Below are 18,538 nucleotides of genomic sequence, written 5' to 3'. Positions count from 1 at the left end.
TTTAATTATAAATTATCGAGATATCCATTTACTCAATATTAAATGCTCGTGCCCCTGTATTTTTACTTTTCCGGCATAACTTTCTTTTAAAATTTGTCTGGCGCTGCTTTGCATGGCGCTGCTTTAATTATAATTATACTAAAATTGCCTATCTAAATACTTAATTCGTAACAATATATCCATGTAGGAAATGTACTTTTTGTATTACAAAGCCTTAGCATTGAAAATGCGATTCATTAACTCTTCATTTTAATTAGGCTATTTCTGCGACTGATACCTTGTCATTTTTAAACTGCAACACGAAAGTGAAAGAGTGACAACGAGATTAAAACAGAGATAACTTCACTTAGTTACGTGATAATGCAACTGATAAAGTATTTGAGCTTTTGTATGCATTTATGAAACCAAACATAGATGTTTCGAAACTTCAGGTTCTTTCAGCTAAGGATAAAGCAGCAGATCAGAATGTTAAGTTTGCGAAGTTATAGAGGATAACTGAACAGCTACAGTGAGTAAACTGCTTAAAATAATTTTGCTAATAGTTCTAATCATCTTATAATATTTCGGAGGATTGTGTTTCCTTTATACGCATTTTAAATGTTAAATTCTGTCTTTTAAAATTTTTGCTGTTTTAAATAGACAATCCTTATTTTAATTAACTTATATCAATCCCTTTCATGAAATTTAAACATCATGTTTAATTTTCATGCTGTTACAAAAATGTTTTTAATCACTGACGTAATGTTAAAATATGTGCAATAGACATACACAAATTTTTATAAAGTTAACAAGCATAGTTCATTGCAGAACATGGCATTTTATTTAAAAACGCTTATAGTGAAAGCGATATTTGCTGTTTGATATCACGTGATTAGATATCGTGCGGGCGCTTGACTTGATTTCTGATGGCTGATGTGCTACTTAATTTACTTTAGATTTGATAGATCACCAAAACCTGTCAAGATTTAAAGTAAAGTAGATCAAAGTAGGAAAAAAATATGACGTATAATTGCACGCGATTAGGTCTAAATCTTTCCTTAAATGACTACCTACCATTACCAATATCGTAATTGCCAGTCTGGCATCAACCTTTCAGCTATAGCCAGAACGTCGTGAAAATAATGCAGAAGACAATTGGAATAGAAGGGATGAAGCGGAAAGCCGCCTAAAGGCCAAATCGAAAATGAGAAATAATTTCAAATCTTTACAGAAATTCGGGAGTACAGTTCGAAAAGAAAAATAAGTCTTAGATAAAATAAAATGTCTTGGATAAATAGTTATGTGCATTATTTACAAAAACAAATGGAAGAATAAGTAATCTTGAGAACATCTGAAAATAATCAGTACTTTTTAGAACAGGGCACAGCTTTACTATAGCCCACCCGGAATTTTAAACAAAAAAAAAAAAAAAATATCGCCAAGAGCGGCGATAAATGATATGATCTGGTAACCCATACTATTCGCCAAACGCAATGTAAACAAGAGGATGGAATTACGGTTACAGCTAATTTAGTAGTCAGTTACATTTATTCAATTTCAATACAAATTACCGACATATCCGTTTACTCAAAGTTTAATGCACGTGCCCTGTATTCTTACTTTTCCGGTATAGATTTCTCTTAAAATTTGTCTCACGCTGCGTTGCAGGAGGAAATACAACATTTTAAATTAGAATTCTACTAAAATTAATATCTTAAATACACAATTCGTAACACTGTTATTGGCGATTGTTTAAAGCTCAGATACCGTGAATACTATTTTGTATATATTTTTTTGGCTACTTGAGGTGATATTTTTGCGTTTAGTTATTGCTTGCTCTAAAACTGCTGTTAGTGATGTTGTAATTAAGTATCAGGAGATTATAAAGGAAAATTTAAGGTGGGAGTTTTCAAACAAGCGTAAAATTTTGGGAACAGATATTTTATGTATGAATTAACAATAGAGTATGAACTTTTTAGAGGATGTTTGATGGATTGTCCATTATTGAAGGATAACGTTTTCTGTGAAAAATTAAGATACCATGCTGGTTAGTTAGTCAGAAAAAGTCATCGAATGGTAGTATTTGCAAGAAATGTACGGCTGAGAAATCAATTAGGCTAGGATTTTGATTCGCCTGTAGTAAGCTCAATTTTTCTAGAATTTATTTATTTATTTATTTATTTATTTTACAACACGAATCAGTGGAGTTGCTTATGCGCGAATTTCTGCAATTCTCCGATTTCTTTTAAGTGAAAGCAGATTTCTTAGTATATGAGCAATGCAGAGTTTATTCAATTTCTGATTTTTAAGTGAAAAGAGATCGCTATATACATGGGCAAAGCCAATGCAGTGAGCAATGCCGAGGTTGTGCGCGATGCCTAGTTTGTGCAATTCTAGGATGTTTTTTTAAGTGAAAATAGATCGATGTGTACATGGGCAGAGCACTACAGACCAGGCTTCCGGCCTCAGGTATAACCAATCGGAATAGTGCCTGACCTGTAGAAATTATCTACTATCTACTTCCGCCACTGCCAGGGCGAGCCCCGCAAACCAGCGGCATTTATTGAGTCTAAGTCAGAAGTTATCGATTCACAGTAATGGTTGTTACAATGGCACCTTTGCAGACGTTGTCTGCTACATGAAAAGATGTAAGTGCTGTACTGAGCTGAGTATTATCCATACGCGCGTGTAATTACAATTGCTCTGATTGTGTAATGTTCCATCGGTAGTAATGGGTTAAGTGCACTGCATGAAATTTAGTACATTGAGTTAGTAAGGTGTCCGGACTTCACTACAAATCGTTATTGGTGAACTTGGCTTAACCTATGCTGCGTATCTGTCCGTGTCACATACTAAAGACATACTGTACATACATACATACATAGCATGAAGATTATACATAGCACTAAAAATTACACATAGCATTAAAAAAATATACATAGCATCAAACATTATTACTGTTTTGCTCGCAATGCCGAGGTTGTGCGCGGTGGCTAGTTTGTACAATTCTAGGATGTTTTTTAAGTGGAAATAGATCGATGTGTACATGGGCAGAGCCAATGTAGTGCGCAATGCCGAGGTTGTGAGCGGTGCCTAGTTTCTGCAATTCTAGGATGCTTTTTTAAGTGGAAATAGATCGATGTGTACATGGGGAGAGCCAATGTAGTGCGCAATGCCGAGGTTGTGCGCGGTGCCTAGTTTGTGCAATTCTAGGATGTTTTTTTAAGTGAAAATAGATCGATGTGTACATGGGCAGAGCCAATGTAGTGCGCAATGCCGAGGTTGTGCGCGGTACCTAGTTTGTGCAATTCTAGGATGTTTCTTAAGTGAAAATAGATCGATGTGTACATGGGCAAAGCCAATGTAGTGCGCGGTGCCTAGTTTGGGCAATTCTAGGATGTTTTTTTAATAGAAAATAGATCGATGTGTACATGGGCAAAGCCAATGTAGTGCGCGGTGCCTAGTTTGTGCAATTCTAGGATGTTTTTTTAAGTGAAAATAGATCGATGTGTACATGGGCAAAAGGATGTTTTTTTAAGTGAAAATAGATCGATGTCTACATGGGCAGAGCCAAGGTAGTGCGCAATGCCGAGGTTGTGCAATTCTCTGATATTTTTAAGGTGGAAGTAGATGGATGTGTACATGGACACCGAGCTTTGATGTTTTTCGAGCGAATACGGATCGTTGTGTAACTTTTACCTCTTTATTATCATACGTAGTGTATGCAATCGTAATCGCACTTGATAATATGAGTTCTTTGATAATACAGTGTCTCACAAAAGTGATGGAACACTTGTGCTTTACAAAAGGAAACTGTAATAAAATAAATTTAAAAAACATGTAAAAATTTTTTGTGGGTGTGTTTCATACTTAAATTTAGTAACAATTATTACATAACATACATTTTCTCAAAATATTAATTTAATAAAAATACAATTGTTTAGAACGGAGCAAAAAATGGTTCCCATAAGTGATGGGACAGCATTAGATACTACTACGTGCTATGCAACAAAAATCGTCTGAAGTAAGCAATAAAAATATTTTTGGGGTTTTTTATTTTTACTCAAAAGCAATTGGCAATAATTTATAAAATCGTCTGCAGTATTTCTCTCCAGTTTGTTTTGGAATGTGTGTGTTTTTTATCTCTGTGCAGCTATGAATGCTAAACGAAAAGAAACTTTGCCTGAAATTCGAAAATTAGTTATTAATTTGCATATTGAACGTGGAAATTCTATTAGAGAAACTGCTGAAACAGTTAACCTGAGTCATTCAACAGTTTTCAATATCATTAAACGATGTAAAAAGAATCATATGATTTAAGATAAAAGAAGACCTGCCCGACCATCAAAGCTATCCAATGGAATAAAGCGAATTATCGTTCGAAATATTAAAAAAAAATCCAAGAATGAGTGCTCCTAAAGTTGTTGCTGATTTACAAGCATTATATGGAGTAATTGTTAATCCTGAGACTATTGGAAGAGTAATTCGATCTGCTGGATATCACGGTAGCGCAGCCAGGAAAAAATTCTTCGTGAGTGAAAATAATAGAAACCTCAGACTGGCTTTCGCAAAATTCAAAATAAATAAGAATTCTGATTACTGGAATGAAGTTATATTTGCTGATGAGAGTAAATTTAATAAATTTATTCTGACGGTAGAATCTTGGTGTGGATAAAACCCAGGGAAGAATTTCGCAAACACACCATTTCTTCAAAACAACAATTAAAATCGGTGCTTCAAGAAGAATGGGTTAAAATCACTCCAGAAATCGCAAAAAAATTAGTCGAATCCATCCCAAGAAGATTAAATCATGTTTTAAAAGTTGTAGGGTTTATATTTATTTTAACTAACATTTATTTTAAGTTTAAACTATCTTTCCTGTCAAGCCTTACTTTCCCCTGGAACTGCCAATGCCAGAGTATGTAAATTTTTGTAGAACGCGCAAGGATTCAAATTATCAGCGGAAGTATTCTGAGTTAAATAGAAAGGAAACGAGTTCGAGATGTGCTGTTCTTACTTCACGAGCGCGGAGGTAGTTAGCCAGAAATTGAAGAACCACGCGTTTCGACCTGTGTGCTTGTCTCGGCCAATTGTTAATTGTTCAACGTGATATTCAAAGTTTGCTGAATTAGCAGCGGTATTGTAAAACGCGTGAGGTTAGTTACGTTTAGAGAGCCTCGTAGTTAGTCTCTTGTTATTATTTCTTTTCAGGTTCTTATTATTTATTTTAACCGCCGGGTCGGCGTAGTTTGTGAGCGTCAAGAGCACGCATTTGTAATTTCTAAAGTTGAATAAAAAGGGACTTAAACCCTTCGCAGGACTCTGTCTAATTTCCAGTTTCAGCTGTCACCACTTGGTTGCGTGCAGGTTGGAGGCGCGCAACTGTACAAAGTAAAAGGAAATCCAACAAAATATGAAAAACCTTTTATAAAGTAAACTTTTTGGATAAATATTTGATGGAAAAGTAAGTGTCCCATCACTTATGTGAGCCATTTTTTGCTCCGTTCTAAACAATTGTATTTTTATTAAATTAATATTTTGAGAAAATGTATGTTATGTAATAATTTTTACTAAATTTAAGTATGAAACATACCCACAAAAAATTTTTACATGTTTTTTTAAATCTGTTTTACTACAGTTTCCTTTTGTAAAGCACAAGTGTCCCATCACTTTTGTGAGGAAGCATTGCTTAGTGTTCCTAATTTGTAGTATTTATTTTCTTATAATATTTTCTTTCATTGCGAGAAATTTAATTTTTTATTTATTTATGTGTAGAATTCTAGTATGCCTGCCTACAGAGAATATAATGTGATTTAGGAATTTAAGAACCTGTTTTTCATTAATGTGAAGTTTAAAATTTTTAGAAAATAATGAAAATTGTCTACTTACTGGTATATAAGGGATTATGTTGTTACGTAGCAAAACGTTAATTTGTAAATATGATAAAATTGATATGTTCCAGAGTATTAATTAAAAAAACTTTTTTTATTTGTATAAATGCTAAAGCTTAAAAATATTTGAAAATACTGAAGCTGTATGAAATACAAGTATGAGACTGCGACGTTCTTTATCGTTGTAATAACCGGTAGAATTCGCTTACTGTATCATGATAATTTTAAATATAAACAATTTATTATACTTATTTTCAGTTACGCCTAAGCTCAGAAATGTAAATTTAAAGAATTTGATGTTAATTTACAATAATAAACAATTCATTATTTTTTTTAAGAGAAAATAGAAATTACGCGTAGCATGGAGAACACCACAGCCAACTTGTGACGTCACACCAAATTATTTATTAAAGGTGAAATAGCTAAAGGTTTCCGGTATTGTTTTTAAAATTACATCCTTTTAACCTTAATCATTTTATTAATCATTTCTTAATATTTCTTTCTCTTAAAATTGTGTATAATAGTCGTAAACTTATTTCCATTATCCACGATTTCTGGTGAAATCAAGATGGCCGCCATATTTTGAGACACGGAGTTTCGTCGAAAATCTGGATGGCAACCATTTTTCAAAACAACGCATTTCATGTGCTTTGGCGCCAAACCAAATTCGCCAAACTTTGAAGGTGGGCTATACTAAAGCTGTTCCGAACATAAATAAACACTGATACTGTCAATTATAATATTGTTTTTAACAACATAATTCTGCCGAGATCATCAAATATGTATTAAGGCAATCACATAAATGTCTAATTTTGAGATCAAAATAGAATATTTTAAATACTAAAGGAACCAAAGATCAACTTTTCCAGTTTAAAAAAAAAGTAGAAGTAAATTATCGAATTAAAAAGGGTTTTATATAAAAGAAGTAATGATTTTTCTAAATCATTCATTTTATACCTTCTTCGCATAACGTAATCCATCACAGAGATTTAATTCGAAGGATATAATACAGCATTCTTTAAAAGAATCATCATACTCCGAAGCTTTTTTGTTATTTTTATCCATTTATTAGCTGCTCAGACAGTAATGTACAACAAAATTTCTCCTAATCAATTTATCAATTTTTATATCTATAGTTATTGCAATCCATACCGTTTATCTTGACAGTTGAGTACCTGCATTCATGGGGTTTTCAATTTTAAATTTCTGAAGTAATTAATCGTAGATTAATGTTTTCTTACAATCTTAGATTAACGTGGCTTCGAAATCAAAAGTGAAACTATTAAATTAAAAACTCAATTAAAAGAATTTTAGATGCTGTTAGCATCATGCTATAAGATATTAAGATACAGAAAAAAACAAGTGAATTTTAAATTACTGAATGATTTGTTATGAAAGTATTTTTAGTATTTGTTCATTCACTAACTTTTATGAAATTTAAATTCTGTAAAGGAGCTAAAATAATAAGGTCTTAATTTAAGGAATAATAAATGCGTATAGTTACATGCATAAATTAAAATATGCTTATGGTATTGTTGTGTGTATGACCATATCAAATGCCTATTAATCTAAATTTGATTATACTTAACAAAGACAATGAGTAAAGAATGGTAAATATACTGTATAGAAGGCTATTGACAAATGGTTTAAGATTTTCCGGATAAAGGTATGCTAAACTATCTATGATATTATTTGATGTGTATTCTGGTATTTTGTGAGTAATACGAGTAATCTAAAAGAAGTATTTAAAATAAAATTTTTGATTATATATATATATAAATATGGATGTGTATGTACTTGTATGTTTCTATTGTTGCGTGCGTACGGGTTCGTTAGGAATTGAATGCACAAGTCCGATGAAAAATGAATAAAATTTATTATTATCACAACAAATAAAACAAAATGCTTAAATTTTCTCAGATATTCGCACAATCTCAATATCTCACAGTAGTTATCTTCTAAACTACTAAAAACATTCAACAGAACTATTTCGAAATAGAGAAAGCTAGTCCGCGAATTCGCTACAATAAAACAACAACAGTTTTCTAAACAAACTCCTAAAACAACTACTGAATTGAGAGGTTTTACTCCGTTTCATAAGCTTTTTAAATCACGCAGGAGATTGGTCTAGCAATTTCTCGAAATCAAAAAGAGATATTTATTTATAAAATGTTAAATGCACGTACTCTTGTATTTTTAATTTTCCGGCTTAGCTTTCTCTTAATATTCGTCACGCGCTGCACTGCACGAGAAATAAAATAGTTTAATTTATAAGTCTACTAACATTAGCTATTTAAATACCAAATCCGTAACAGTATGTAATATCTGCACTTACCTTAGTAATATCTTAAGAGCCAAAATTGCTTTTATCACCGTTAACAATCGTTTTCTGTATTTATTATTTCTCTCCAAAGTGGGAAGCAGTTCAAGCTGAATATGGAATGAGGAAATCAAGTGAAACCTCAATCCTCCAAGTGCGCCATGGTATGGCGAATGGTGAGAACGAATGGTTCTCATAATCAAAGACCTTTTAAAAAGAAATCTTTGAACAGCTTGTTTAAATTTCGAAGAAATGCCACCCGCAATGCACCCTTTTTCCATCACTGCACAATCGTCTTCGTCCAGCATTTGTTTGCACTGCCCCCAGCAGTCGTCTTGAGCACAATATGTATTTATAAGTGTGTTATTTTGATCAAGTTATTTCCGTCAGCGAGGCTACCTGGCCGATATGCTAACTACCCAGTGGACCGGCTGACTCGCTGTCGGTGGAAACAAAGAAAGAAAGACAGTTTTATGTGACTGTGAAGACACCATTAATATATGGGTACTAATTCAGAAGTCAAACAACAAAAATCAGCGTTAATTCACAAAATTTTCACAGGACTAGTTTCGATGGTTTTACCGAACCATCATCTTCAGCTGCAAAACCGCTTTTGTTGTTTGACTTCTGAATCAGTATTTATTCGGCGTGTTATTGTGTCTTAATTATATGGGTACTACTTTGGTACGGATTTTGTACGGATTTTTGGCGATTTACGTTGGCGCAATTGTTGGCGCGATTTTTACAATCGTCAGCCATCTTGAAAAACGCTGTTTTTACGCACGTAAAGTATTCGAAACATAAAAAAAAAAAAAAATAAATAAATAAATATCGTTAAAAGTAATGGATTAATTTTTTGTTGAAAATGTCGTTTTTTAAGATGGTAGGCAAGTATAAATAAATACGGTACTTTTCCGTTTTGCCGGCGCAAGCGATAAAGTCGCCAATAATGGTACAACCGATGCCAAACGGAATATTCTCGCTGGTAACCTTTTACGCCTCATTTTCAAAACAAGTCGCAGCTTTTTCTTATCAGACTCATTGTTTCTTTCAATATTGGCATATAATTACATAGAATTTTTATCAGATAGTTCAGTTTTATGTCTAAGCCCATTTTCGGTAATTAAGTCAATTAGGATGCAATCACAGCGCTTACCCGAAGCCGAAAATATTGAAAAGGTAAAGTCAAGGGTTAAATTCATCCATTCTAATGAGAATGCATTAGCGAAGTAAAGCACTGCAGTTTTACATAGTTTCTGAGTAAGCTATTCGTACGAATTGAAATATTTCTTGCATTTAAACTTGTGTTCCAAATTAAGATTTAACTTGAAATGAATGTAGATAATTACTGAGAGCATTAGATTTTTGTAGAGTAGTTTACGTGAGATGAGATCGCTTGGTGTCACATGATATAAACCGGCGAATCAGGATGTTGAACCATGAAAGCATAGTAAATTCTTAAATCAATGTCTTTTTATAAATTTATTGGCTTTTTATAAAAATGTTAAGCGATATTAAAATGTTTATGCCTTCAAAAAAAGAATTCTTAGAACTAACATTTTTTTAATATTTTTTATATGTATACTGTATGTTGTCGCCAATAAAGTCTGCTTTGCGAGATTTGCGCCGGCGAAACGGAAAAGTACCATAAATACATTTACTATAAGTATAAAATACTTATTATTACTTTCATATTATTTAGGTTATTATTACTTTCATATAGCAAAAAAAGAGAATAAAAACACCGCTATAAAAGCATTGTGCCAACGTTTAATTAGATTAAAATATTACTGAAATTGAACATCGAATTAAAAACCATCATACCAACATTTAAAAGAATTAGAATATTATTAAATTCAAATACTTTAAAATACGTTATATAGAATGTAATTAACATTAAATATATGTGGCAGTAATTACCTCAGCAATTTTTGAAAATAGTGTGTTAATATTTTTAACAAAAATTGAAGTATACAATAATAAAATAAAAGAAGAATATGTGCTTACATTTTTTGAGTCATTTAACCTGTTGTTTATTGATAAGTACCACAAGAAAATCGGCTCTTTTAACCATCTTCATCTGTGATCACATTTCTCGCACTTCATTGAAGAAGCAATTAGCGAGGTTTCCTCCAAAAATTTAAAATAAATTTCCTCTGAAGCTATTAACAATTTATAAATAAATCTTTGATTAGGAAAGATCTCAAAGGGCAATTGTTTTATTCCAATACCAATAATTCTTGGTAATTAGCAATAACAACATTCATCTTCGAAACGGAGATATCCATTCCATTTGAAATCTCTGGAATTCGAAGAGATGAATAATAAAATTTTAAAATGGCGCAGTAATGCACAAATATTCAGTAAACAATCAGGGAGCTGATTACATCACGCATAGAATTAAAATTATTTAAATAATCATTCATAATAAAATCATTTTAAAACAAATGCAAAATTAAATTGTATTTTAATATTTAACAGCCATAAATAATGTTTAAAACATTAAAATAAATTTATAGATATTAATAAAACCAATTTAAGTAAGGGGACGTCATTGATTACATCATCCACAACATAAAATTATATGAAATATTATAAACAGTAAAATTTTTATTTCAAATAAAAATGCAAAATTAAATTGAATTTTAATATTTAGAAGCAATAAATAATATTTAAAACACGGAATTTATGCATAATAAAACGCATTATTTTTTTAATAAAATGACAACATAGTATCGGTTACCATAAATAACTTATCCAGCAATGGGTTTTCCTTAAGTTGGATTACTCGCCAAAAGAAAAATCGCCAAAATCCGTGCAACCGTCTACCAAAACAGCACCAATATATGTATATGAAGATCCAAACAAGCCAATGCTATTAACACCTGCTCACTTCATGGTATATGATGTACGAAATCCTTCAGACTTCATATCAATTGATTTGGATACAATTGATGGAAATAATTTTAGAAAAAGATTACGTTATGTTTATAGGATAGGATAACAGAGCATTTCAGGAAACGATTCTAAAAAGAATAACTTTCAGAATTAGTAAGAAATCCTTATGTCAAAAGCCGTAAAGAAAACATTCAACTTGGAGATACAGTACCTGCATACAGTACCTTGTGTGGCACAGTGTGGGATCAGAAAATCTTAAAAGGATCAAATGGCCTGTAGGAAAAGTCGTGGAACTGTTCATTGGAAGGGATGGAAAAGAACGTATACCTCGTTTGAAATTAGCAAAAGGTAAAATTATACGTCCACTTCAGAGATTGCATCCTTTAGAAATCAATTCAGAGGAAGTTATTATGTCCTCAAAAAGGAAAGAATCTTTACCTGAAGATGATACCGAACAACCTAAGGCTGAAACGATTTGTAAAAAACATGCAGACACAGGGAAATTTTCTATAAAGGGCAGGCCTATAAAACTGGACTTATTTACTCTTCATCTCATTTGTCAAAATTTAAGTCTGATATATTTTCTAAGTATCTTATTTACGCTATATTATTTACCCATAATTTTCACGTAATTTGCTACTTTCTTAATTCACTTTCATTTGATATAACTATGTTTTCACAAATATTAATTTAAGAATTTTTTACACCGAATCGTTCTTGATACATCGTTAAATTTTGTTTCTGCGTTAAAGTAAATTTTGCGATCTTAATAAGTTTTGTCTTTCAAACATATATATTTTAAAACAAAAGGTGAAAGAATGTGAAGAATCGTTTTCTGTATTTATTATTTCACTCCAAATTGTAATGTTCAATTTTTTTAATTTGGCAACTAGTTTTCAGGTATATTCTCAAAAATTTGATTGTAAGTTAAAAATTAATTAAGCTGTTCTATATATGTACGTATTTTATTTTTACTACTGTACATAAACGTCTGTAAATAAATATATCTAAATTATTCGATTTCATTAATTCTGTATGCTGATATGTAATAATCACCTACGTTCCTAGGTGTGACTATTGGAAATCAATTTATGCTACTAAGTTGTAAAGTGTCATTTAATTTTCTAAGTATTTATTTAAGTACCTTTCCTATCAAAACCTCATTTCATTTCCCTACCAGAATGCATATTTCCAGCACACGAGATATTCAGATTAGGGTAGGAAAAGGGAGATTTTGGAGGGTGAAATAAGAGCGTATTCTATTTGCTTAAAAGTCATGTTGCTAACTTAGCGATTAACAATCGTTTTCCGATTAATCGTTTTCCGATTAATCGTTTTCCGATTAATCGTTTTCCGTTCGATTTCTGTTTCGATTCTCTAGCGATTAGAATTCTACGGCGTTGAGTTATTCTTGCTATTAGGCTTGTTTACACCGACTTCGAGACAGAGCCAGCTTTCGTGATAACTAAACTGTTAAGACGTTAGGCTATACATCACTTCGTCAGTTTTTAAGTTATTTATTACCTTTTGATCTAAGCCAAAATTGCTTGCATTTGTAAGCACGAGTTGGTGCTGAATGTTAAACTTCGTTTGATCTAATAAAGGGCTCTATATACCCTTTTCCTAACTTTGTAGTATATTAAAGAATTTGCGTTTATTTTATGTTACAAAGTTAAGAAATTAATTAATTTTCATTCTCACCCACTCGATTTTTAAAAACAAACGACAAAAAAGAGCCCTTTTGTGACAAGTTAAGGAACAAGAATTAAGTTTTATTGCGGACATTACAGTAATTTGAAACATTATTTGAATCAGGAAGTTTTGGCAAATATCAGACATCTCATCGAATATAAAGGAACATTCGGTATTCTCCCAATAGGCGATCTACTTTACGGATCGATAGGTGGCGCCACTAAAATTGTTGTTCTTAAACACTTCTTTTTTCCATCATTTTATTCAAATTTACATGATCAGATTTATTATTACTTAATATTAATAACTTCTTACATTTTGCAAAATATTTATTTCTCTTATTGTGTTTCATGCTTCGTATAAGAAAACTCTAATGTGCGAACAAAAGGGTTAATTTTTTTAAATTACATTAGCTGGTTTAAATATTTCAACGAATTACTCGATATTAATATAACTAAAAGTGAGCCACTAAATGTTATGGATATAGATTATATCAAAAATTTCGCGCATATAGTGAATGAAGCAGGTACAAAAAATACACCTGATTTTGTAATGCTATATTTAGTTTTTTCAAAAGCTATTTAAAAACAATTTGTTGTAAGCAGAGTATTAAAAAAAAATCTGATACGGACATCACATGAGTTCCTTGCACGGAATATTAAATTATACGCACATTTTGCGGCATTTCATTTAAACTTATTTCCTCGAATTTTCATTAGAGATAGATTTCTCATTCAATTAATTAATTTCTCACTTCGCCTCAAAGCAAAAATACATAAAACCTCAAAATATCTTCATTAAAAATTGAAAAATTAGAAAAACATAAAATACCAAATAAAGTTAAAACAATTTTAAAAAATGCAATTAAAATTAGAGTTTCAACGCAAAAACAAGCACTTCGACGATCAGGCAAGAAGGCAGATTTTTCGGTGAGCAAAATGTTTACTTTTGGTCCCACTCGACAAAAAGACACTGAAGGTGCAGAAACTGACATAATTCACTATTCTGCTAAGTTTCAAATGTAAACAAATATGGCTGCTATAGTAAAAAAAAAAAAAAAAAAGTTAGGCTTAGTCTCATTTTAACAACTTTTAAATTGTTGATAATTCTACGACTATTGCATGCAGATTAACTAAAGGCATAAAAACCTTAAACGGAAGATAAGAACAACATAAATCAATCATTTTTAAAGAAAAGAATGCACAATTTACCAACACTTAAGAATAAAAAAAAAAACTGAGCTCACTGAGCCGAGTAATAGAGTTGATATAGATATAGATATAATGCAACTTCAGTTATCCGAACTCTGACTATCCGAATCGGTTTCAGAATTTAAAAAATAAATTAAGGTGGAAATGTCCTGCGTTTCGCAAAATAATGTTTCTGTTTACTCGCCCTATCCGTCCGTCCGCGAAGCTAGTGTATGCTTAGCGCGAACATTATTGGGACGATGAGTCATCGTCTCATTGTGCAGTTCTGTTATTGACTACAGTCATCGTCTCATTGTGCAGTGCTGTCTGTCAGTGTCTCGTTGAATGATACAGTACCATGACAAACAAACTCTTTTGCGTCGGTGCGCTGTTTTGTTTGTGAGTGCATTTCGTCGTTCAGACATTAAAAGAAGCAAACTACATTTTAAATTTCGTGTCCCTGATTGAAAACAAAGATGGAAGTTCTTCAAGGAAACTTCAAGAGTCGTTGTCAAGTGGTTTTTGCAGCAGTGTTCTATGGGAAATCTAATTTCGGGCCCGATTCTTTGTGAAAAAGCTAAGATCTTAGCTCAGAAGCTTGGTTGTTCATCCTTTAAAACAAGTAACGACTAGCTAAGAAATTCTAAGTGCAGGCATGGTATCTGTGAATTAGATTTAAGTGGCGATAAATTTTCAGCTTATTCCAAAGCTGAAAAGCTTCCACTATTTTACAAAAGCCAATCCAAGGCTTGGATGGCTGTACACCATAGAGACCTATAGCTATGACAATTCTACTGGACCGATTGACGAAATTTAACTTGCATTTTTCATGGCTCGAAAGCGCGACTAAGGATGTATATTATATTTATATATACCATTGTTCTCACATAGCTATTTTGACACAAAATCGAACTTTTTCTGAGATGACATATCGACTTCTTTCTGTATTTCGATTCTATGACTCAAATTATGCCCATATATTAAATTTCATAAAATATGGTGAGAAATTTATCGAGAAATTTAAAAATTTATCTTGGCGCACTTTTTTCAGTTTGCGTCAAGAATAACTCACAATTAATCAATCAGAACAATTATCCCTGGGTTAGCGCGTCACTAACATCAGCCCAGTGGGCACCTGTGTTCCAAAGTGTCTGGGCAGGTAGGGTGGGGAGTCCGAGGTGAGAGAAAAGGGAGTGACCATAAGTCACAAGGTCCAGGAAGGAGCTAAAGCCAAACAAATAGCGAACGGTGCGGAGCCTAGGAGCAGTTTGCTCTGGAGAGGTCGAAAGCGCTAAGAGTGCAAAAACTACATCCTTAAGTAGTTATTCCTGATAAGTAAAGTCCGAAGACGCGACTGAAATGAAGCAATCGTTAACATATGACATACAAAATGCAGATACAAATCCACATACATTAAATACGTTATATATAAGATATTATATAGTTGTAAATGCATAGCAAGTGAGAAAAGAAAAACATATATACTGTATATACACTATGTACAAATGGATACGCATGCTATTTCGGGAAGTTTAAGTCGCCGGTGAGGTGAGCGGCTAGTGGTCTCAACTCTATCTTCCTCCAGTATCATACACTGGTTATCATAAATTAAGGAAGAATCACAAAAATCACGATTACTGAAAAAGTTACATGTAGAATTTTATGAAACTTACCCACAATATACAACACATAGTAAAGTATCAAATAAGATAAAAATAAATTGCCAGATAATTATGGTATTATAGAAATTAGCACATGTATAAAAGGAACAAATCGAAGGTGTCAGTTTGCTACAGGAAACGTACCTTCATTATGGAATATGGTCGCCTCTAGAAGCAATACAGCACATACAGCGATGCGTGATGCTTTCAATTATGCGGTCTACCAGTTTCATAGGAAGCGAGAGCCATTGCTATTGCAAGCGCGGCAAGGGTCTGAGGGGGCGGATTGAGAGTAGTTAGACGTCTCTCTAAAGCATCCCAAACGTGCTCGATAGGATTCAAGTCCGGGGATCGAGTAAGCCACTCCATGCGCATAATTGTTTCCTGTTGAAGATAATCATTTACGATGCGAGCCCTGTGTGGTCTTGCGTTATCGTCCTATAACAGGAAAGCATCACCAATTGCCGCGGCACATGGGCGCACATAAGCATCAAGGATATCATCTCTATAAACCGGAGCATTCACGATTTCCGTTGGAAAGACATGGAGGTCTGTGCGTCCACCTAAAGAGATGCCACCCCAAACACAGACACTGCCTCTTCCGTATGAATCTCTTTAACGGATGTTTGACGGATGGTAGCGGGTTCCAGGTTCTCTCCATATCAAATAACGCCTACTATCGCTTTCTAGACTAAACCCAGACTCATCCGTAAAGAGAACAGCCCTCCACTGATCAGGGGTCCAGTAGATATGTTGTTGCGCCTACTGCAAACGGTCCCTCCTATGGCGTGACGTGAGCGGCACGCAAATGGCTGGTCGCCTCTCATACAGGCCACATTCCTGAAGCCTTCTACGCACAGTTGAAGTTGACACCAACCTTCCGGTGGCTGCAGCAAGGGAGGATCTAAGAAGAGTCGGAGTAGCGGTTCTATTCCTGCATGCACATAATGTCAAATATCGGTCATCGGCGCTCGTTGTAGCAGTTGGTCGTCCTTGGCTGAACCTCCTAGATGCCGAATCTGTGGTTTGAAATCGCCTCCAAAGTCTATGAACCACAAAAAGATTCACATTTAGCCATCTGGCAACTTCTGTTTGACGTTATCCTGCCTCTAGTCTCTCAATGGCTCTCCATCGTAGTTCTGCAGGCAAATGATGCCTGGAGGTCATTGTTACGGATTGGCTATCTCAGATTTCTGATGTCACTATCACAGTGAAATATGTGGGCTTGCTCTCAAACATGGACTTTTATTCTCCTCGCAGATGACGTATTCCGAGTGCAGCGCCACTAATTTGCATATTGGAGTTTTACTCAGCTACTTTTACTTGGCAAAATATTCAAATTTTACACGGTTTGGCTTATTTTTGAGGGAATTATACCTACTTTTGTGATTTTTCCTTAATTTATGATAACCAGTGTATAATCAAACACCTTAAGGTTTTTCATATGAGGGCAGTTCAGAGCTCTCGTAAAGAAGTTACGATTCAATTTATGCCAGAAATTGAGGATCGGTTCAGTTTTCAAGTGTTCATGCAGAGTCCTGTAGGAGACGAAGAAATGCGGGTTGGTCATAGTCAGAGGAAGTTTATTTTGATTAATCTGTAATTTTTCTAAGTCCTTATCTCTGATGGCAGCCCAGGCTGGTGAAGCGTAGGCGAAGATAGGGCGAATTATTGCAATGTATAAATGTCTCTTCCTTCTTAGATCCAGCTTCGAGTCTGAGTTCAGGAGTGGCATGAGGCTCTGAATAGCTTCTATCGTCTTGCCTAGAACACTGATGATACGGTCCTTCCAGTTAAATTTTGAATTGATGACAACCCGAAGGTAGGAAGCCTTGTTCACCATTGGAACCTCAGTGTCGAATAGTCTAAGTTTTGTCGTTATTACAGTTCAAAATAACTCACTTGCCGAAGTTCTTAATTTATAGTAGCCTGCTTTCCTTTCTTTTTTTTTTTTCAATGTGCACGAGGGGAAAAAAGACGCAATGCGTAAAGCACATTTAGCGTTTTTATCGCTTATAACAAGTATGCCAAATTTCAAAACGCTCAAATATATAAATTCACAAATATATTTGGAAATTTTGATTAAAAAGCTTTATTTTTTTACCAGTCATTCTTCACATTCTGCACAGGTCATTCTGCACAGGCAATCACCATAAAGCTTGTATGAGAGCCTGGGCTGGTCACATACCTTACTAAAGAAAATTTTGTTTGCTTGCTTCTAGTTTAAACATCAGTTTGTTAATGAGCCAAATGGGACGTAAATGAAAATTAAATATTGTTTTCAACTTTATATATAATGCTTTTTTCTTTCATGCATAAATACATTTATCACGATCAGATGCAATCTAGAGCTAATCAAAGCTTTACGATTCCATTTTTCTTGATTTTAATGTCACGTGCTTAGGTTTTAGAAGCGTATTTCCAAACAGAGATTTTAGGATTTACATTAACACAAAGCTACCTATATCGAAAATGCTTGTGGTCTTAAAATGGTCTCTTTTATCATTAACTGTAAAAATCAAATCTTGCCACTGTAAAAATCAAATCTTGGGAATGACCATATGCTGACTGCTAGTTTCTGACAAAATATGCGGAAATGTCACTTACTGCTCCTGATTCAATACACCAGTTAAAAAATTTCTGGCAGCCCAATCCGTGACCAATTAGAAATGTCTTTGGTGCAGAAGTGATATATGGTCCTGAGAAACACAGCTGTGGTTACATAATGCGATGAGCATGAAGATTTTTAATTAATAACCAAGATCCACAATCCATATATCCCATGTAAGAAGGGTACTTAATTTCCAAAACTTAGTTTAATAATGCCAGTTTATTTGACATATAATAAAAGGTACTTTATCCTCTTTCAAGCAATGACAATAAAATTTCATATTTACACTGTGGGCA

The 18,538-nt window shown here is 33.5% G+C and overlaps 1 protein-coding gene across 3 annotated transcripts in view; it reads left to right on the top strand.

Annotated features, from left to right (window-relative positions):
• The first annotated feature begins 371 nt into the window (after positions 1-371).
• The window catches only part of LOC118189396 (transmembrane channel-like protein 5), a 202,763-nt gene continuing 184,596 nt past the window's right edge, over positions 372-18,538 (top strand). For all 3 annotated transcript variants that reach the window (XM_085812818.1, XM_085812819.1, XM_085812817.1), the window contains exon 1: positions 372-508. The gene's annotated coding sequence lies outside the window, so the exon portion shown is untranslated. The remainder of the gene's footprint in view (positions 509-18,538) is intronic.

The sequence above is a fragment of the Stegodyphus dumicola genome, chromosome 3 (genome assembly GCF_044657685.1).
Source record: "Stegodyphus dumicola isolate Sdum_Otavi_A_Nest chromosome 3, ASM4465768v1".
Taxonomy (NCBI): Eukaryota; Metazoa; Arthropoda; class Arachnida; order Araneae; family Eresidae; genus Stegodyphus; species Stegodyphus dumicola.
The sequence above is the reverse complement of the archived record's forward strand: the minus strand, read 5'-3'. Positions and strand labels throughout refer to the sequence as shown.